Below are 7982 nucleotides of genomic sequence, written 5' to 3'. Positions count from 1 at the left end.
GCCCCCGGCACGGCACCCGGCTTGCTATCTCCCCTGACAGCACTGAGTGGATGGGACATGACACATCCCAAACCCGGCTGGTGGTCAGACTGGCATCTCGGGCTGTGACCCGTGCGGTCTCCGAAGCGGCCCACTGCAGCTTGGGGGTCTGCAGTCTCCAGCCTGAAACTCAAGAACGAAGGTGGCCATGGGGAGGGGCGGGCGGGGGGGCAGGGGGCCGCGCTCAGGAAGGCTGTAATAACGCAGCGGGGAGTCACACGCTTGGCCCTCCCCAAACACAAAAGCAGGCATCCATCTCCTGTGGGGCTGTTGAATTCTGCCAGGCAGCACAACAAATCACAAACACCGCCACCAACGGGAAGAGAAAGGAAAATTATAGCGTGGGGCACGGCGACCTTTGTGCCAGGAAACACGCTGTCTGGATCGGAGGTGGGACTCGGGGCTCGTCACGCCCCCGCCAGCCGGGAGCTGGAGGCCCCACAGTGGCCTCACCCGCAGGTGGTCCTGGCAGAGCCCCTTGGAGCCGCCCACATGAAGCAGCGGGGACGGGAGCCGGGAGTGGGGCCAGGGTGACGCACGATGCCTGCGGGACCCCGGGGGAGCATCGGGGTGAAGGGTGAGCAGAGAGGCATCTCCCAGCTCTGACTGCGGATGCCTGCCTGCCTCTCCCCTCCCCCAGCAGAGTTCACATCTTCCCAGGCTCCCACCCTGAACGGGGGCAGACGTTCTAGTCCGGCTGGAGGTGGCCGCGGCCATCCCGCCCAGTGAAGGTCCTGCTGGAGCAGAGGTGACCGCTCCTGGAAGCACTCTGAGTGCTTGTGTTCGTGATTTGTGTGCTGCTTGGCAGAATTCAACAGCCCCACAGGAGGTGGATGTCTGCTCTTGTGTTTGGGGAGGGCCGAGCTTGTGATTGCCCACTGCGTTATTACAGCCTTCCTGAGCGTGGCCCCCAGCCCTCGATGGAGTGAGCCGGACCCGTGAAGGCTGGTCCTCCCTGTCTGCCGGTCACTGCCTGTCCTGACACTGACCCCTGGGGTCACAGCAGCTCCAGCCTCGGCCGAGGAGGGCTCACCAGACAAGACGGTCCTGAGAAAATCCTTTAGGACACTGGTCTCCATTTCTGTCAAGGCGACCTTAAGACTCAGAGATGGGACTCCCTGTGGCCCAGGGGTTAAGACTCCGCTTCCACTACAGGGGGCAGGGGTTCCATCCTTGGCTGGGAAACAAGGTCCCACCTGCCAAGCAGCACAGCCCACAAAATAAGTAAACAAGCAAACACTCTCTTTTTTAAAAAAAAGATTTATGTATCTTCAACAAATGAAGACACAGGCTTCTCAACTGAACCCAAGGAATAAGTAAACGGACAAACGTGTCTAGACCAAGTCAAGATTAGCAAATAAATCTTCAAGCTTTGAGTATTGATTTGATGTCAAAGGGATCATCCTTTTTAAAAAAAGAGTCAGAGAAGAGTTTAAACGTCTGTCGCGGGGAAGGGAGGAGCTGGAGGCCTGTCCCCTCTCCCGGGCTGCAGGGCAGGTGTATCTCTCTGGCACTGGGAGCCCCCGTGTGCAGAGCTGTCTGCTCATTTTGGGTACCAGGGACTAGGAGAAGCCGTTCAGGTTTTCAGGGGAGTCACAGGCTTCTGCCTCTCCAGGGGTGGGCACACCCACCTTGACCTGCCTGTGGCTGTGACCTCTCCCTGCTTCGTGCCTCTCCAGGTCCCTGGCGGGCAGGGAGAGCGGGCGGAGGGAGGTGAGTCCGTCCAGGAATCCTTGAGTTAAGTCTCTCGTGGGGGATCCAGTCAGAGAGGATAAATGCTCAAAACAGGCCCTGGGTCGCAGAGAAAGTTCTGGGCTGAGAGCTGACTCTTGGGAGGGCTCTGGGTCCATCAGACGTTCCTAAAAATGGAACAAGAGGAGACACAGGAGCGGCTTGGGCGACAAGGTCAATTATACCCCCAGGTCTCAGAGGCAGGAGTGCAGGGCCCTTAGGGGACCGCTGGGGGGTCAAGAGGGACCGGAGTGTCAAGAGGGATGATGCCCCAAGCCCTGGCCCTTCTTGGCGTTTCTGCAGGAAACACGAGGCGGGGGGGTGACAACCTCAGATGGACTAGGGTGGACACCCCCTAGGACTCGGGACACACAGTGACCCCCAGGGGCTCGGCACCGGGCCCTGCAGTGATGCAGGCAGAGGACCACCGCCCCCAGGGTGCCCAGCAGGGAGAGGACATGTGGGTCTGGGTGGGTGGTCTGCTGGATGAGGCACGACCCTGCCTGGGCCTTGAGCCATTGGGACAGCCTGGCTGGCCCTGGGAAGGGGAGTCTCCCACCCAAAAGGTTTTAAGATGTCAAAACAGCACAGTGTATAGAAAATCAGAAACAGAAAGAGTGTGAGGGCCATCCCAGGAAAGAGGTGCTGAAGCTCAGGGGTGGGCTGCGATGAGGAGGGAGGGAGCTTAGCTGTTGGTAGGGGGGCTCCATACCCCACAGACACGTCACGTCCCCATAGACACATCACAGGCCCACAGACACGTCATGTCCCCATAGACACATCACAGCCCCACAGACACGTCACATCCCCACAGACATGTCACATCCCCACAGACACGTCACGTCCCCATAGACACATCACAGCCCCTCAAACATGTCATGTCCCCACAGACACGTCACGTCCCCACAGACACATCACATCCCCACCAGATATCATGTCCCCATGGATGTGCACATCCCCACCAGGAGCATCCCAGGTCGGATGACACTGGAGGAGGCTCTGGAGCTCGGAACCAGATCCTAACTTGTGAACATACTCGGCCCAGGGATGTCTGGGTGGTTAACTTACCGATTTGACCTTGGCTTCCTTGTGTCTGAGGCAAGTGGGTTCAACAAGGTTTTCTCTGCAAGGCCTCTGGCTGCCAAACAAAACACACAAAAGGACCACAGACTGAGGTGGATTCTCTCAGAGCAACAGGTCAGCCAGGATGTCAGCAGGGTCGGTCCCTCCTGGAGGCCAGAGAAACCCTGCCCAGTGCCCCGGCACTCCTGGGGGGGGGCCCCCGCCCGTGGTGTTCTGTGGCGTGTGGCTGTGGCACTCCCGTCTCGGACTCTATGGTGGCATCACCGTCTCTGGTCTCTAGACCGTCCTGACTGTCTCCTCTGACGGGTGTCTCCCTGTAAACAGGAGGACACCCACGGAGGCTCACAGGAGAGCACGGTGAGGGACAGTGGCCTGGCGCCCAACCGGCATTATCACATGGAGTACATGGACAGATTCCCTCAGCTCTGAACTCAAGGACCACAGGCCCATCTCGGACTGGGTACCACGTTAATAAACCCAGAAAGTGAGGTTCTGGAGAGGATGGTCACATGTGTCCTTTAGCTGCCGTCACAGGACAGGCAGAGAACCAGTTCCCAGTCCATTAAGGGTGCCCAGCCACTGAGTCATCAGTGTGACATAAGAAAGTGGTGGCTTTCTAGACCTCCCACATCAGCCTCATTAATTCTCCAAGAATGCTCCAAAGCCTGTAGCCCTGGGGAAAGGACTGCGAGTATTTTCATGGCAGCTCCATCCTCTGAGTCTCAATGCTGCAGTACCCTCACCTGCCCCATCTCTCACAGACCGCAGCTCTTTCATGATGGAAAGACTTCTTTTTTACAGCACCTTGGTTGACCCGTTTGAGCTTGGCTCCATTTGAATGTCCTCATAAGAACAGGAAAGATGAGGCTGCATCATCAACCCAGGATGGACAGAGAGGCTTCGTGGGAGTTGCTGGGTTCTCGTTTCACGCTTGTCAGTCAGCCCTGGAAGCCACAACCTTCCTGGGAGTCCTTTCAGAGCACTCAGCAGCCAGTGGGGACGGGGCAGTCTGCACCTCTGCCACTGATGGGACCTTTGTCCAGCTGTGACCACTCCACAATTCAACTTCACATCTTCAAAATTCAGACTTAACTCAATTGCTATGGGATCCAACTGCATGAGATCTCATCAATGCCCGTGCCCGTCACCCGCTTCGGGGAGCAGTGATCACCAAGCCCACCTGAGACGGCCTCAACATTGTTAATTGGCTATACCCCAGATCAAAAGGATTTTGGTGTTAAAACAAAATAAAAATTTAAAAATTGAAGAAGCAAACAAACAAAATATGCTCCCAGGACAGAGCACGGATGAGAGCGCGGCCCTGAGCACCTGTAGACCCGGGGGCAGCCGGCCGCGGTCCTGGTGGGGTGGGGGCGAGCCCTGGCCTGGGGTCCTCGCTGCTGACCATCAGGGCCTCTGCTTCTCCTCCACTGGAGACAGAGAATGTCTGTCTTCCGTGTTTCCCTGTCTTCCATCTTTGTCTTTTCATCCCACTCTCTGGAACATTTCCTCAACTTTCTGTCCACAGATTTCTGCTGTGTTTCGTCATTTTGCTTCACAACTTGGCGAGCTCGCTTCCCCTTCCCGGGGGCAGCCCCTGCCCACCCCGCCGCATCCCCCAACCCTGCCCGCAGCTCCCTTTTGTTTCAGACTCTGGCCTCCGTCACCCCCCAGAGATGCACGGCAGCTTCTTCAGGACTTCCCTCCCAGGCCCTCTGTGGTCTCTGCTTCCCTCAGGCCGAGTCCTCTCCCCTCTTCTGGATCTTTTCCTTTGCATAGCAGGCTTTCTGAAATACATGAGCAGACAATCCAGGACAAGGGACATTTGGAAGACTGGAGCAGAGGGTGTGCCAGCTGGGCCAGGGGTCTGGCCGGTTGATGCCAGGCTGTGGGTGGTGGGGACCGTGGATGTGGGGACGCCAAGAGCCGCACGAGCTGCGTGGGCCTCCGGTTGACTCAGTAATTACTAAGTGCCAGGTTCTGTCCCTAAACACTCGTTCCTGCACAGGAAGAAAGCTGTCCCTCTTTTTGGCTTGGGGAGATGAAAATCTGCCGGATAGGAGTTCTGAGTCCTGGGGTGGGGGCGGGTCTGGGGATGTGGACCGCTGGCCGTGGAAGAGCAAGACCCTTTTGCTCAGCCCACCTCTCTCCGTGCCAGGCTTGGAGTGTTCTAGAAGCAGTGGCCCCTGCCCTGCCCTGCCCTCCCGGGCCGTCACCTGCCAGCACCTGTTTTATTGCCATGAGCTCGTTTCCCTCCCTGTGCTGGTGCTAGGGTGGGGGCAGGGGAGCAGGGTGCCTGGGGGCGGGCTGGCTTTGTCCAGTATGCCCATACCATCAGGAGCGTCCAGGGGAGCATTTTAGGATTCTCACTCAGGTGGAAAAAGTCTGCCCTGCCCCCCGAGGACGTAGGAGCCTGTCTCACCCACGGGCAGGCTGGTGCAGCCCTGCATGGCCACCTGGGCTGGGCTCCTCTCAGGGGCTGAGACCCCTACAGGGGCATGGGGCGTGCTCTCCAGCCTTGCCAAGACTGGGGTTCCAATCCAACCAAGGCTTGGCAGTGGGGGTCAGCCCTGGGCTTCACTGTCCTCATGTAAGTGGAAGGTAGAGACGAGGTGTAGCACTGGCCCCTGGCAGTCTCCAGACCAGTACTTGCTGATTGACTGAGTGAGCAAAGCTCTAGTGCATGGAGCTGAGTTAGAAGGAGTGTGACGGAGCACCTGTTGCTTCTGCAGCTGGTTTAAACAGGTTACCTTCAGAACTTTGGAGGGGGCCAGCAGACACCCTGGGGTTGGCTGTTACCCTGGATAGTCAGTGGGCTGGGAAAGAGGAGACTGTTTGGGGTCATAAACATGAGCTTAATGGGCTTTAAATGAGCCTTGGGGGTCACAGGGAAGAAAAGGGGGCTGAGCCAGAATCATCAGGAGGAACTCTCAGGGCCTAGTGCCTGCACGGCCTGCCACTCTGCACAGGTCACCCCTCCTCACTCCACCCTAGGAGGGGAACTCTGGCCACCGGCTTCTGGCTGGGAACTGAGGCCCAAGAGGGGAACATGCTGTCCCAGGGGCCAGGGTGGAGGGGCAGACCCGGATGTGGACGCAGGCCTCTGAACCAAGCCCAGGCTCCCAGCCACTGGACTGAGTGATCGGCGGGACTCTGTTCCAGCCAGGGCCCCTCCCGCCCTCTGGGGAACGGGCATTCAGAGCAGCCCCTTCCAGCTCCACGGCCCCAGGGAGGCCCTCGGGGGCACTCAGTGTGGGAGCCTGGGTGGGGGTCTGAGGCCCGATGGTGGGCAGCAGTGTAGCTTCACCCACCCACCACGGAGCCTGCCAGACCCTCCGGCTCCATCCCTGCAGTGCATCCTCTATTCACCCACAGCCCAAATCAGCCAAGTCACTGCGGTCCGACTTAAACGTGGCCCTGAAGGGGCCTCGGGCTTCCCTGAGGGCTGATGGTAGAGAATCCGCCTGCAGTGCAGGAGATGGGTTCAGTCCCTGGGTCAGGAAGATCCCCTGGAGGAGGGCAAGGCACCCCACTCCGGTATTTTTGCCTGGAGAATCCCATGGACAGAGGAGCCTGGCGGGCTACAGTCCCTGGGGTCACAAGAGTCAGACCCAACTGAGCGAGGAAGCACACAGCACAGGGCCTCACTGAGCGCCCTTCACCAGTTCCCATCAGCACAGGTTCTGTGTCAAAGCCCCCAGCCCTGCAGCAGACTTCCTGCTGTGGCCGTTCCTGAGAAGGGGACACGGCAGCTCTGTGACCATGGGGCCCTCACCTGCCCCAACTCACCGTCACCTGCAGACCTGCTCCCAGGAGCGTCCAGCGTGCGGTGCTGGGACCCCGAGAGCCGACGACTCGGCCCTGCTGCTGCCGGCCAAGAAGCCTCCCTGTGCTGAGATGAGCCCCGAGGGCAAGCTGAGGCTGGCGCCTGGACCCCGAAGGATCCGTCAGTGATGACCACCATCATGTCACTCCTGAGGGCCTGCGCCTGCTGCAGAGGGTCTCGTGGCCCCGGGCCAGCCCCTCCTCCCGGCAGGAACGCACAGCAGGACTGTGTGCGCCCGGCACCCCTGCTCTTGGTAGCACTTTCTCAGGGTGCGTGCCAAGGAGGCTGGGTGTTTCATTCCGGGCTCATCTTGCCCCTCGACTCCACTAAAGGGCAGGACACCTGGTCTGGACCCACCCACCAGGACCCCCAGAGCCTGTGAAACAGCTGCAAACCAGCTGAGCTGCTGGGCCCAGCATCTTCCTGGTGTCCACCGAGACCCCGCTCTCTTTGCTCATTTCAATCCTCCGTTAAGAGTTTCTGGGACCCCAGGCAACTTAAGCAGTGTAAAAGTGAATTTTAGGAACCATCAGTATGAGCCCTGCTGATGGAAGAAGGAGGCGCAGAGAGGCCACGCTGGCTTCCCAAGGCCACACAGCTGGTTAGCCACGGACGGGGCCGAGGCCCAGGCTCCCAGCACCGACCTCACGCTGCGTCCCACGGCCTCACCCCACCCCACTCCCAGGCAAGCCCCAGGCAGCCCCAGGAGCACTGTTCCTCCCGTGGGAGAGTCTGATTCTGCAGGACTGACGGAGCCCCACAGGAGCCTGGCAACAGCAACCTCCTCTGTCTCTGACCCGCCTCAGGCCAGGGGAGCGGCTGGGATCCAGCGGCCTGGCCTGCTGTCGTACCCCAGCCCTCCACCCCGGCTCCCGGGAACGGCCATCCTTGAACCAGGCCTGCTGGCGGGGTAATCGCTTCCAGAAGGCTGGGTGTTTGGTTGCTGGCTGGACGTAGGCCTGCACTGCGCCTTGCCATCGATGGGATACGTTTCCCGTGTCCAGGGGAGGAAGGGCCTTCCTTCTGGAGTTAAAAGGAGGCAGAAAATTGCTTTTGTGATGGTCTCTGAAATAAGCTGGAAAGTGCCCAGGGCAGAGAGCAGGAGGCCTGGATTGGGGTCCACCCAGCCTTGGTCACAGCCCTCTGCCAAGCATGGCAGGGCCCTGGGGCCTGAGGCGGTAGGGGCCTGGTGTCATGGGGCCGGGCGGTGCCCAATTGTCCGCGCTGGCGCTGGGCCCCGGAGTTTCCCAGAGCTGGCGAGCGGAGCCTTTGCAGCTGCCGTGGGCACAGGGTGAGTCTTCTG

The 7982-nt window shown here is 59.6% G+C and overlaps 1 long non-coding RNA gene across 1 annotated transcript; it reads right to left on the bottom strand.

Moving 5' to 3' along the window:
• Positions 1-307: 307 nt before the first annotated feature.
• On the bottom strand, positions 308-6079 carry LOC147374844 (uncharacterized). Its single transcript, XR_015161466.1, has 3 exons — positions 3597-6079; positions 2839-2908; positions 308-1898 (listed from the first exon to the last, which is right to left on the bottom strand). It is a non-coding gene; the product is annotated as an uncharacterized LOC147374844 (long non-coding RNA).
• Positions 6080-7982: the final 1903 nt, after the last annotated feature.

This window comes from Bos grunniens, chromosome 3, assembly GCF_055505025.1.
Source record: "Bos grunniens cultivar Pamir isolate PY7600 chromosome 3, Bosgru_T2T1.0, whole genome shotgun sequence".
Lineage (NCBI taxonomy): Eukaryota > Metazoa > Chordata > Mammalia > Artiodactyla > Bovidae > Bos > Bos grunniens.
This window is presented reverse-complemented; position numbering and strand designations above follow the sequence as displayed.